The sequence below is a fragment of the Nicotiana attenuata genome, unplaced genomic scaffold, assembly GCF_001879085.1.
Source record: "Nicotiana attenuata strain UT unplaced genomic scaffold, NIATTr2, whole genome shotgun sequence".
Classification (NCBI taxonomy): domain Eukaryota; kingdom Viridiplantae; phylum Streptophyta; class Magnoliopsida; order Solanales; family Solanaceae; genus Nicotiana; species Nicotiana attenuata.
This window is the reverse complement of record NW_017675131.1, coordinates 29,044-42,997: the sequence shown is the minus strand read 5'-3', so window position 1 is coordinate 42,997 and position 13,954 is coordinate 29,044.

Sequence of the window (13,954 nt, the reverse complement as noted above, 5' to 3'; positions counted from 1 at the left end):
TCAAAGGCGTCATCTCTTTCTCATGACAAATCCCTAAAAAGACAAACTCCAAATGAGATAACTCGCATTTCACCAATGACAAATACGGCAGTATCTATATTTGAAGGAAAAAGCATTGTTTTCAATCGCAAGAAGGAATTCATTTTGGGACTTTGGAAGGATATTTGCAATAGGCTCTCCAAAACTCGTCCGGAATTGCTCTCATCTTATAAGGAGCAAATCATTGAGATTTTCGAGGATATGAAGAAGACGAATATTCTGGATTTTTCTCCATTAGAAGATTTACTGAATTCTCTTTTTGAACTTGCCGCATCATATGACCAAGAGCAATCCAATATGGCTGATAAGACGAGTGAAGATGAGAAGCTAGAGCTGATTTCCAAAGCTAAAGAGCGTCTCGAATCGTTCAAACTTAAAGCAAGTGAGAAAGTCAAGAAAGTTTCCTCTAGTGAAAAGAAATTGAAGAGAGTCGTGAAGAAGTTGCAGACATTACAACAAGAGAGGGAGAACCTTGAAGGTGTTATGGAAGCGACTCAAAAGGAGCTTGAAGAGATTCAGGAAAAATTTCAACTGCCGAGACCGATGTCTCTTCATATGACAACGTAAATTTGTTGACTGTTGCTGATTCGGCCAATTTGGAGGAGAAGAAGAAGAATCTGGAGACTAGCTGTCAAGAATTGATCAACTACAAATTTTGTTTAGATTAGGCTGTTAGCATTATCTCCCTTTATCTTTATATNCAGCTATCGGCATCTTGAAGCTGCTCTTGAATTCGTTTCTTTAACGACAGGAAAGTGCTAGTACTTGAGGTAATTTCTTTTCTCTTCTTCTGCGTTTTCTTTGCTTGCTCTTTTTTTTCTGTCCTTTATTTTTTTTTGTAGGTCAAGCGAGAAAGATGTGTTCTTGTTCAACAAGATGGTCCACGCATGAAAAAAACGGTCTTAGGGTGTGAGGGAATGGGTACTCATCCTTGCCCAAATATCGGAGGGATTACTTTCATGGCCCGACTACCGGAGAGATTACTCTCAATGTGGCCCAATTCTTGGAGAGATTACTCTAAAAATGGCCCGACTACGGAGAGATTACTCTCAATGTGGCCCAATTCTTGGAGAGATTACTCTCAATGTGGCCCAATTCTTGGAGAGATTACTTTAAAAAATGGCCCGATTCTTGGAGAGATTACTCTCAAAATGGCCCGACTACCGGAGAGATTACTCTCAATGTGGCCCAATTCTTGGAGAGATTACTCTCAAAATGACCCGACTACCGGAGAGATTACTCTCAATGTGGACCAAACTATCGGCGAGGCCAACTTAAGGTGCAAAGGGACTCATATGTCCACCTTAAGATTGGAAAGTTATAGTTCCTTTTAAGGACAAACCCACGAAGAGGCCAACTTAAGGTGCAAAGGGACTTATATGTCCACCTTAAGATTGGAAAGTTAAAAAGCTTCAACTTGAAGACGACATCGACTTGAACACTTGGAAAACTTTGAAGATTTGGCGGACTTTGCAGACTTCAACTTGAAGATTCGGAGGGCTTAAACAATTCAACTTTAAGACCGACGAATTTGAAGACTGAACTTGAAGACTTCAACTTTGAGACTTGGAGGGCCTAAATATTTCAACTTGAAGATCGGCGAATTTGAAGACTTCAACTTGAAGATCGACGGACTTGAAGACTCCAACTTTGACACTTGGAGGGCCTAAATATTTCAACTTAAAGATCGGCGAACTTGAAGACTTCAACTTGAAGACCGACGGACTTGAAGACTCCAACTTTGAGACTTGGAGGGCCTAAATATTTTAACTTGAAGATCAGCGAATTTGAAGACTTCAACTTGGAGACCGACGGACTTGAAGACTCCAACTTGAAGACTGACGGACTTGCAGACCAACAAACTTGATGGTTTGGCGAACCTGAAGACATAGAGAATCCCTGGACTTCAATGCAAATACTTGACATCCTCCTAAAATCAGCCCATCTACCAATTTACCAAGGAGGGTTGCCCCCTTTAAATCAAATGAGATCAAAGTTCAACAGGAGGATGACATTTCAGCTTGATCTTGCGTTCCTTCATACTTCATTCGAACAACAATTGGGGCAATATGTATCTTTTGAACTTATGCGACTGAACTTAGAATGAAACTCTAAGCTGCCTACGTACCCCGGCGAAGAGGATCAAGTCATACCGTAGTTCAGACTGGGTGATTCTTTTTTATGTCCTAACTTTTGCCTACGCCGCCTCTTTCGAAGTTTTCAACCTAGCGGACTTTTTTTTTACGTCCTAACTTTTGCCTAGGCCGCCTCTTTCGAGATTTTTAACCTAGCGGGCTTTTTTTTGGGCCGTACACAGTTTATACTCTTGCGGGCCAGGAGTGTAGCAACATGCAGTTTAGGCTCGTGCGTCAAGGAGCGTCATGACTTGCAGTTTAGGCTCGTACGTCGAGGAGCGTTATGACTTGCAACTTCATGGATAATACTTCTTCAAAAACTTGCCGTTGATAGGACCGATCCTCATACCATCTGCATCAACCAGCTTGTAAACCCCACTTGAATAAGCTTCTTGTACGACATATGGCCCATCCCATTTTGAAGTGAACTTCCCTACAGGTTTATGAGAAGTAATTATGGGTCTTCGTACGGCAAGGACTTGATCTCCTACTTGAAAGGATCTCGGACGAACTCTTTTATTGAAGGCGCGAGAAAATCGAGCTTGATAACATTCAAGACTCTATTGAGCTTCCAATCTCTTTTCATCAAGAGCTTCCAACTCTGCTAATCGAAGTCGAGCATTTTCTTAATCAGTGATCCCTTCTTGAATAGCCAGTCGTAACGAAGGTATTTGACGCTCAAGTGGCAAGACGGCTTCAACTCCATAAACGAGTGAATAAGGAGTCGCTTGTGTTGGCGTGCGGTGAGTCGTCCTATATGCCCATAGAGCTTCTTCCATACGGTCATTCCAATCTCATTTGGATTTGGAGACGACTTTCTTTAGCAAGTTGCATAGAGTCTTGTTGAATGCCTCAGCTAGACCATTGGCGGCAGCATTATACATCGTAGAGTTACGTTGCTTGAAGCCAAAGAGATCACAAATCTTGTTCATCACCCTATTATCGAATGGCTTCCCATTATCCATTATTATGTAACGAGGAATGCCAAATCGATAAATAATGTTTACTCAGATGAAACTTGCGACATTTTCCTTCTTTACTTCTTTAAGAGCAACAGTTTCAGCCCATTTTGAGAAGTAGTCAGTTGCGGCCAATATGTATAGGTGCCCACCAGAGGACTTGGCAGTGGTCCAACAACATCCAATCCCCAAGCGTCAAATGGCCAGGATGCAACAGTCGGGTGCAACACTTCAGGAGGTTGATGAATAAAATTCGCATGGAATTGACAAGCCTTGCATCTTCGAGCGTAGTCCAAGCAATCTTTTACCATAATTGGCCAATAATATCCCATCCTTTTGATATGGAAGTGGAGCTTTGGTCCAGACTGGTGTGACCCACATACCCCAGAATGTGCCTCTTGCAAAGCTTGGAGGGCTTCTTCTTCTCCTAGGCATCGCAAGAGTACTCCCTCGAATGACCTTCAGTATAGAGTATCCTTGTAGTAAAGGAAGCGAGGTGCACGACGACGGATTTCAGTCCTTCTCCTCGGATTTTCTAGAAGTATCCCATAGCATAAGTAATTGATAATGGGTTGTCGCCATTCTTCTTTCTCAACTTCAGAAACAACAACAAGATGCTTCAGTTCGTTTTCTTCACCTTCAACTTCATTTGGTGGCGGTACTACCCATTTTTGGCAGACGGTAACTTGTGCTTGGTCAGGCAGGGCTAATGATGAAGCTAGAGCAGCTAAAGCATCAGCCTTCTTATTTTCTTTCCTTGGCACATACTGAATAGTCACATCACCGAGCCACCCCATCAACTTTTTTGCATAATTATGATATGGGCGTAGTTCAGTCTTCTTGACCTCGTAACTACCCAAAAGCTGATTGACCACTAACTGGGAGTCACTAAAGACTTGCAATTGCAATTGCTTCATATCAACGGCCATTTCAAGCCCAAGTATTAATTCTTGATATTCAGCAACATTGTTGGAACAGAGTTGTGTCAAGGTGAAGGAGTAGGGCAAGACTTCACCTTGAGGAGTGACAAATACTATGCCAGCCCCGGCTCCCCCACGATGCGCAGCACCATCAAAGTACATCTTCCATGGAGGTTGAACTTCAACGACCATTGCGTCCTCATCAGGTAGTTCATCAGTTAGCTCCCAGTCATCAAGTATCGGATGATCTGCCAAGAAGTCTGCCAATGTTTGTCCTTTTACAGCCTTTTGAGGGATGTACAAAATCTCGAATTGTTGAAATTGGAGGTACCATCTCGCTAGTCGATCACTAAGAACAGGTTTTGACATCACGAACTTGATGGGATTTGCTTTAGAAACAAGACGGACAACTTTTGAATTGAGAAGACTAGCGCTAAACACAACTTTTCATTTGGCGAATAATTCAACTCGTTAGGTGTCATCATCCTGCTCAAGTAGTAAAGAGAGTTTTCTTTCCCCTCACTATTTTCTTGGGCCAACAGTGCTCCAACAGACCTTTCCTGCGCCGCAATGTATAGTATCAATGGCTTTCCTGGTATAGGAGCTGCTAAAACTGGAGGCTTCGTCAAGTAGGTTTTGATACTTTCAAAGGCATTGCTACAAGCTTGATCCCACTTGAAAGGAACGCCTTTCTTCATGAGGTGACTAAATGGTTGGCACCTCCCAGCCAGGTTTGATATGAATCTTCTAAGGTATGCTAGCTTTCCTTGCAGACTTTTCAATTCATGGTTATCTCGAAGCTCAGGCATTTTCAAAATGGCATCCACTTTGGCTTGATCAATTTCGATCCCTCGATGTCGGACAATGAAACCAAGGAACTTTCCAGAAGTAACTCCAAAGGCACATTTCAACGGATTCATCCTAAGTTGGTACCTCCGGAGCAATTCAAATACCATCCTCAAGTCTTTCATGTGGTCGCCCTTCTCTCTTGATTTCACCACCAAGTCGTCAACATAGCATTCGACATTCTTGTGGAGAAGATCGTCGAAAATATTCTGCATAGCCCTTTGGTAAGTAGCACAGCATTCTTCAAGCCAAAAGGCATTACCTTGTAGCAATAAATACCCTTGGGGGTGCGAAACGTAGTAAGCTCTTCATCTTTTGGTGCCATGCAAATTTGGTTATAGCCCGACGAACCGTCCATGAAAGACATCGCCTCGTAACCAGTAGTAGCATCGATCATCAACTCTAGAATAGGAAGTGGGAATTCATCTTTGGGACATGCATTATTGAGGTCCCTGAAGTCAACGCATACTCGAATCTGGCCATTCTTCTTCCTTACAGGGACAATACTTGAAACCCATGTTGGGTATTTAACTTCCCGAATAAATCCAGCTTCAATGAGTTTGTTAACTTCAGTTTCAATCAGGGGAACCAAGTCCGGCCTAAAACGCCTTTGAGCTTGTTTAATAGGGCGAGCACCATTTTTGACTGCAAGGTGATGGATTGCTACTTTCGGGTCCAAGCCAGGCATCTCTTTGTAACTCCAAGCAAAGACATCCCTGAACTCTTTGAGTAACTCAATATAAGTGCTCTCTTCATCAGCTTCCAGTAAAGCACTTAGGTAGGTGGGTCTTGGTTCTTCATCGGTGCCAAGGTTAACTTCTTTTAAGGCATCAATTGTCATCTTCACTCCTTCTTCAAGTTCAGATGGAGCATCTTTCGTATCTTCATCTTTTTGAGGGTCCCCATCATTGAAGGATATGTGATAACACGGCGAAACATCCTCCAATTCTGCATTATCTTCCACTGAAGATGGAATGCCATTCTCGACTTGTACAGTAACATGATACGAAGAACCCACACTTTCTTCGTCTTCATCACGTTCCTTAGTATAGACCACAGTATATGGCTTTACCTTCAGTACTTCTTTACATGAAACCACAAGTTTTGTTTGTCGCCTCATTCTAGAAGGAACCAAACTTTGGAAATCCTTCGAGATCTCCTGGATTTTGGGTGAAGCGGGTGTTCTTATGCTTTGAAAATTTCTCCGGAACTTGTTCCCCTTCTTTAGTGGACCCAATCTTTCAAACACGGAGGTCCTCGCAGGTGATTTTCCAAGTCGATCAAAGACAGAAGGCTTGTTAGAAGCGGCTGATTCATCTTCTACAGTGATATAATTGTTGCTCCCCCTTCTTATTGAGATGCGCACCGGTGACGGTTGCTTGTATCCCAAACCTTCACGTGGTTGCCTCGTTGCAGCTTCTGATGGGAGCTTCCCTAACTTTGACGGCTCATTGGGATTGTATCCAGCTTTTTCAAATAGCTTGTAAGCGTTAAGGTCAAAGCCTTCATCTGTTCGCTTTGTAGGGAGTGCCACATTCTGCAAACGATTTTGGGCTACAAACCCTGCAAGCGACATTGAGGGCGACTTTACTGCCTCAATTCGTTTAACCGGAAGAGTTAACTCCTTTAGCATGTTATCTTGGAGATTAGATAGTTCACCTTCGTCTTTCTTCCTTTTAGGGACATATTGGAGCGCCGGACTTACTTTCTTGCCATAAGACGTAATATTCCCTCTATAAGATTTATTCGCATTGGGTTGTACCTCCTTACTAACAGCTTTGGCTTCACCAGTAGTCACCTCTTCTCTTTTAGTTGAGGGCTCTTTATTCTTGCTTTTCATGCCATCATCAGCTTTCAGCTCCTTCACAACGCGGTTCTTCAAGTAGAACTTTGCATCGGCGAAGTGTGACTCAGCCTCGGTGAATGGCTCGTCATCAGCAACTATCGTCTTCTCGACTTCACCCTCATAGTATTTTAAACATTGATGGTAGGTAGACCGAACTACTTTATTCTCATGTATCCAAGGCCTCCCAAGCAAAACATTGTATGAAGTCTTCGCGTCGATCACATGCAGCCATTCACTTGATTGCATATCTTCAATAGTGATTCCCAGCCTGATCGCGCCTATGTCTCTTTGCCCCCCTTGGTTGAATCCTTGGATCATCACACAACTTTCTGAGAGTTCGTTCATAGGAATACCAAGTTCTTTCACAGTATGGATTGGCAAAATATTCACTGAAGATCCTCCATCAACCAAAATCCGATTTACCCTTTCATCGCGCATATAGCCAACCAGGTACAACGGGCGGTTATGAGGAGTTTCACCTAGCAAAAGATCGTCATTTGTGAACGTGACCTTCTCCTCACAAGCATTAACTTCTTGAGGAGTGGACTTGATGGGCTTTTCCTAAGATGGTGCCAACGATAGGTCATCACTCTTTTCTTCCCCTTTGTCAGCATGGCAACAAGAGGCCTCAACACGATCACAGGAAATCTTCGTGCGGAACCAAGATGGCAAGAAATCCTCCAAAGTCACTGTATGTCGTGGCTTTTGAGGGTGGTGAATCTCCACTTTTGCTTTCTTCAAACGCTTAACTGGATTCTTTTTCATTGGTCCCATCATCTTCCTTGTTGGTTGTTCTACTGATTCTTTTCGTGGGCTCCTTTTGTGGCGCCTACGACGAGTCACCAACGTCCAACCTTCATCATCATCAGGTTGATCGTCTTCAACTTTGTTGTTCTCCAGTAATTCTTCATTTGCTTTCTTTAATACTGCATAATTCATCCGGACTAAATGAGCCGAAGGTGATAGAGACTTGGTTTGCGCTTGCTTTCTCATCTTCCAGCACGATCTTCTTTTCGCGAGCCAAGTCCATGACTTTGTCCTTGAAGACAAAGCACTTCTCCGGAGGGTAGCTTACAAGTCGGTGATATTTGCAGTAGTTTGGGTCATTTGTTTTCCCAGCTTTATTTGGTCGCTTCATCTCCGGAAGCTCAATGAGATTTAACTCGAGGAGTTCTTTGAAAATGGCTGGCACATCAGAATCCAGGAATGGGTATTCTTCCTCCTGCATCCCTTTTAGAGTCAACTTTCCACTTGGCTTGTCTTGAAAAGAAGTGGATTTCATACTCTGCTTCTTGCTCACCTTCGTCGTGAACTTCATAGGTGACGTATTGACATTCATAGCTTCTTTGCTTTCAGACTTGGGTACGAACTTGCCCCACTTCCTGACTTCTTGCTTGTCATTCGCTTTGCGAGGTTCATAGATGGGCAACCTTTCATTTCCAGCGGAGGCCATGCTCAATTCCATGTCATGGACACGAGTTGCAAGTTCTTCAAATGTGCTAGGCTTGATACCTTGCAAGATGTAGCGCAATCCCCAATGCATTCCTTGGATGCACATCTCTATACCTGAAGCTTCACTAAGCATGTCTTTGCAGTTGAGGCTTGCATTCCTCCAACGATTGATAAAGTCGATAACTGGTTCCCCCTTTCGTTAACGAGTATTTGTAAGCTCTGTCATACTCACAGTGCATCTTGTGCTATAAAAGCGATTGAGGAATTCTTGCTCTAGTTGATCTCGGCTGCCAATAGATCCAGCCTCGAGGTCCGTGTACTAGTCAAAAGCGTTTCCTTTTAGCAAGCGGACAAACTGCTTGATGAGGTAATCTCCATAAGTCCCAGCATTGTTGCACATCTCCACGAAGTGCGCAACATGTTGCTTCGGGTTACCTTTACCATCAAACTGTTGAAACTTCGAAGGTTGATAGCCAGCAGGCATCTTCAACATATCGACCCTTGCAGTGTACGGCTTTGCATATGTAAGGGAGGATTTGGCAGCAACTTCATATTTGTTCTTAATGGTTCCTTCGATGAAATCCTTCAGTTGATCGATTGGAATCATCCCTTCAGATGAGACAGGGATAGCCTTAGTGGATGCTGCTTGTCTTGGGGGAGAGTCACTCTCTAGAACTTCTGGGAGCTTGCCGGGTGCATGGGTAGATTCTTCTTCCATCAAGATTCCCACCCTATCTGTTAGCTTGTCAATTCTAGCCTCTTGATTTTGCATGCATTTGGTCAAGCCAGCGATTGCTTCCGTCAAGTTTGCCAACTGCTCCTCCATGGATGAAGTGTTTGTCACCATGGCTTGCATGATTGTCGTGGATGACGGAGAGTAGCATGGATTTTCACACAGATTGATCCTTGATTGGCTCACGCTATGTGGTGTAAGTGGGGAGGATCCATCACTTGAAGCATCATCATCTTCCTTCACAGCAGAGTGCTTGGAGCCGGAGAGGTCAAGCAGAGCAAGAGTTTTCTTGATCTTTTCAGCAACATCGCTTCCTCCTTCAGAAGCGTTCATGGCAGATCTTACTCCTTTTGAGGATGAACATCCGAAAATAGGGATTGATGCGGACGGCACTTGGGGTGCTTGTTGTCCTAAAGAGCTTGCTTTGCTCCTCGTAACTGGTCCGAAGCTTCCAAAGGTGACATCGAGGATGCTTTCCACATCAGCATAGAACCTGGAGTTAGCAGCCTTGGTGGAAGTTGAAACGGAGTTGATTTTCTTTGAAGCCATTTCAATGTTCTTGAACTTTGGTGATTGAAAAGTTGAGATGAGAGGTAGAGATTGTCCCACTGGGCGTGCCAGAATTTGTAGACAATAAATTTGCGTCGAGAAAATAAAATCAAGACCGAAAAATATCGCAACAATCGTAGTATTTTATTTCAAATATTTGAGTGTTACAATCTCTATGATTCCTCTGATTCTTCTTTCCAATAGTAAATAAATTCAAGGGCCTTTGAGCTTGATCTTGAATCTATATTTGTTTCCACGAACGATGATCTTGTTCTTGAGCTTGAGCTTGATTGCTTGAACTTGACCTTGATTTGTTCTTCGTTCTTGAGCTTGAACTTGAACTTGATTGCTTGAAGCTTGAAACTTGTAGAGAAATTTGCGGCGTTTGATCCACGAGCTCTCTCTTGCTTCTTGTTATAACTTCTGGTGTCTTTTCTGAGTTATGAAGACCCCTATTTATAGTTGTGGAAGGGAGGAGTCATGATAAGAACAAACTCTTTCCGACCAATCAAATTGAAGTGTGACATGGCCGCATTTGATTGGCCAGAACATGTCACTTGCACACGTGGCACGATTTCATTGGCCTTTCAGTGTGACTGGGCATGCCTTGTCATTTTGACACGTGGCATGATCCTATTGGCTCTTCCGCTTGACTTGGCGCGCCACGTCATTTGACACGTGGCACCAAACTGGGCCTCTAGGAAGATGTCATCTTGGGCTTAATGAAGTGGGCTCATCACTTTAGCCCAATTAAGTGGGCTAGCTCAATGAATTAAGATTTATTTAATCCATATATATTGGATTTATATAATTAATTCAATTATATTAGCCCATAGTATTTATTTGGACTAATATATCTTGAATTTAAAATATAATCCAAATTATTTTATGAATTTAATTTCAATAAAATTCATATGCCTACACAATGTTTCGGGGATATTTTAGTCGTTCAACATTTAGCATAAATTATTCGTGCTTTTATAATAATATAGATATAGATAGATAGACTAGTCTTTATGTACGTGCCTCGCACGTATAGCAATAGATGTGCCTAATAATTAGAATAAAATATGTAGATATACTTGTTTATCAGAAAAGTGTTTATCCCATATACCTTATAATACTAAAAATGCTACTTATAGCTAATTTATTTTCTTATCACCATTTTTTTAGTTATATCGTAAAAATAGACAAGTAAGACGTTTGTGCATATGAGAAGACCTAATAGATTGAACCATGAAACTTGCTTCATGTTGTGTCTTTAACAATATGAAGGAACTTTTGTTTTTGAATATGTCATTATTATTGCCCTTGCAATTTATCTACAAATGTTTATCTCAAACTACAAAATTTCTATTAGCAAGCGAATGAATAAGAAAGATTCCTTGCTTGTGAACCGTGTAAGTCAAGGGTTAGTTTGATATGTCCAAAACAATTAAATCCGCAAAGAATTATACGCAATCAACTCTGTAGGATTGTTATATGTGTAATTTAAATCGAAAAACAATTTCATCATTGGTATTTTACAATTACATCCTTAAATTATTGAAATATTAAGGACATAAAAGTCGATCAATATTTCAAGAATATTATGTATTTTGTCGGCTATTATTTTTAGGAGCGACTATATTGTGTAGTTTTTTGAAATAGAAAGAGATCAAGTTAACTGTAAACATATAGTTTAATTATAAAAAAAAAAACGGAGATCTAGTAGAATAAGAAAGTGTGTTAGAGTTCATATGACAACATATTTTATCCGATATATTGCGATTGATTTTTCTTATATTTAATCAAAAAAATATAAAGGACTGAAAAAGAAAACTAATTATTACAAATCTAACGATCCTTATATTAACATGTGAATAATTAACATGGAAAAAATCCTGCCTAACATGTAGTTTCAAGTTGTACGCCAACCTTTAAAACTATAATAGAGAACTAATAATAATTTTGGGGAAGTTTGACAAATTTTGTTACTTTAATCAATTGCTATACTATATTAATAAAACACAATCCAGGGTCACATTCCATGTCAAAAAATATATTCGTCTCCTCATCTAGTATAAGTCCTATTAACTATGGTATGTCGTCCTTATCAAAAGATTTTTTTTGGGTATTTTGTCTCCTCATCTAATAAAAAATATTTTCGCTTCCAATTTTTTGATTGGTTCGAACATCCTAGATACTGTGTGTTAATTTAAGTATTATGATTACATCCGACGTTAAAGTGCTTTATTAAAGAATTTTTCTTATCTTATGACCTTTCAAGTAATACAATTTCATCCTTTATTGCAATCTCACAAACTTAGTGACATAATTAACCACACGAGGGAATGAATCAGTAAAATAGAATTTACTCACATAAAATATTTATGGATACTCAACATTAACTATATGTTTAGACAATAGAACCTCCAGCACTCCTTCGCCATCATGTATAAATATTTGTCCTGTATATTAAATTTTCTGGATGAAATTCTCTTCACAAAAATTATTAGTGATCTTCTCCAATTCATTATGGCAACAGTCCTGCACTCCAAAGAACCAAGCCTGAAAACGAAGTTAAAATACCAAAACTATTTTCTAATTACAGAAGAACTAATGCAGTAATTCCTAAAAAAAAATAAGTAATTCTACTAATTACGGAAGATAATACTTTAAAAATAGTGCAATCCAAGAAATTAGGAAAATTCTTCACTACAATGATTTGTAAGGCTCTATTGTTCCATTATGAAAATAAGCGGTCCAACAAGAATAATGATTATAGTCTTTAATTTATGGAATATCATAAGTATATTAATTATTTGTAAACTACAAAACGGAAGAAAGTTATATTTGTGGTATAATATCAGTAGGCTACGAAGAAGAAGTTGGCGGTGAGGAGATTTGACCCAAAAGCGACTTTGTACGATCGATTTTGTAAGCTCGGTGTAGGTGTAATTTAAATAGAAAAGAAATTCAGCTTTAGGTGATTTACAAGTCTAGCCTTAAATTATACAAAATATTAAAGGTCATAAAAGTCGATCAATATATTTTTGTTGTTCAACATTTAGTATAAATTATTCGTGCTTTGCTTTAGGTGATTTACAATTATAGCCTTAAATTATACAAATATTAAAGGTCATAAAAGTCGATCAATATTTTAAGGATATTTTTGTCGTTCAATATTTAGTATAAATTATTCGTGCTTTTATATAGATAGATATAGATAGATATAGATACAGATAAGATAGATAGATGAGCTGACGACTAAATAAACACTGTGTTTAAGGGCAAATTTGTAAAGGTATGTCTGTGGTCTGACCGGACCGACTCAGAGAACATCAAAACAAAGGAGAATTTATTTTTTTTGAGTGTTACTAGTATACGTACCCGCGCGATGCGCGGATTGTTTCAAAGGAAAAAATAATATAGTACAAATATGTCTTTATTTCGGACTAAATTTAGCGATCACATTCTAAAGAATTAAATCAAAAAACAGATATATGAATTTCATAGGATTGTCTATGAGGGACCACCAATATTTATGCACTAAAACACGATTAGTAGAGAAGGTTGGATAACTATAAGAAGCAAAAGCTAAAGTAGATTTCCTAAAATTCACTTCAAGTGCATACACATCGCCCATAGTTGCAGGGATAATAAAACAATGATACAAAATCTCAATCAATATACACATCGGCAGAAACATTTGCCTCAGAAGAATGTTTTTTGCATGTTCATGTAGCAACTACCATAAAAATAAAGCAGAGAATTAGCATATGTATATAAACTATAGTAATACCATTCTAACTTGGTCTTACTACAGTAACATCTTGTCCATAACAAATGAAAATACCATATACTACAAACAGGAAAAGTGCAATACTAGGGAAAACATGAAATGATTCAAATATTTTGTTCATAACTAATAAAACTAATAAACTAAATAAACACATATTTCTTGGTTTCTCCAACTGTTACAAATGCAAACAACTTTAATTATGTTGTCTTCTTCTTTTTAAATACTCTCTTGATCTTATTTCCTGATAATTGTGCACTTGAATCTTCCTCAACCACTGCTGCCGGATTAGTTATACGTATCTTGGCAGGTGTATTTGCAACATCAATCAACTCATTATCTTTAGTAGAATCCTACATATTTAAAACACAAAAACTTGAATATTTCTTGGTTTCTCCAGCTGTTACAAATGCAAACAACTTTAATTATGTTGTCTTCTTCTTTTTAAATACTCTCTTGATCTTATTTCCTGATAATTGTGCACTTGAATCTTCCTCAACCACTGCTGCCGGATTAGTTATACGTATCTTGGCAGGTGTATTTGCAACATCAATCAACTCATTATCTTTAGTAGAATCCTACATATTTAAAACACAAAAACTTGTGAAAATCAATAGTTAATCTATAGTTCTTTTTGCATTATTGTTTTATAACCTGCAAATCATTACATTAAAAGAATGAATTATGTAAAATA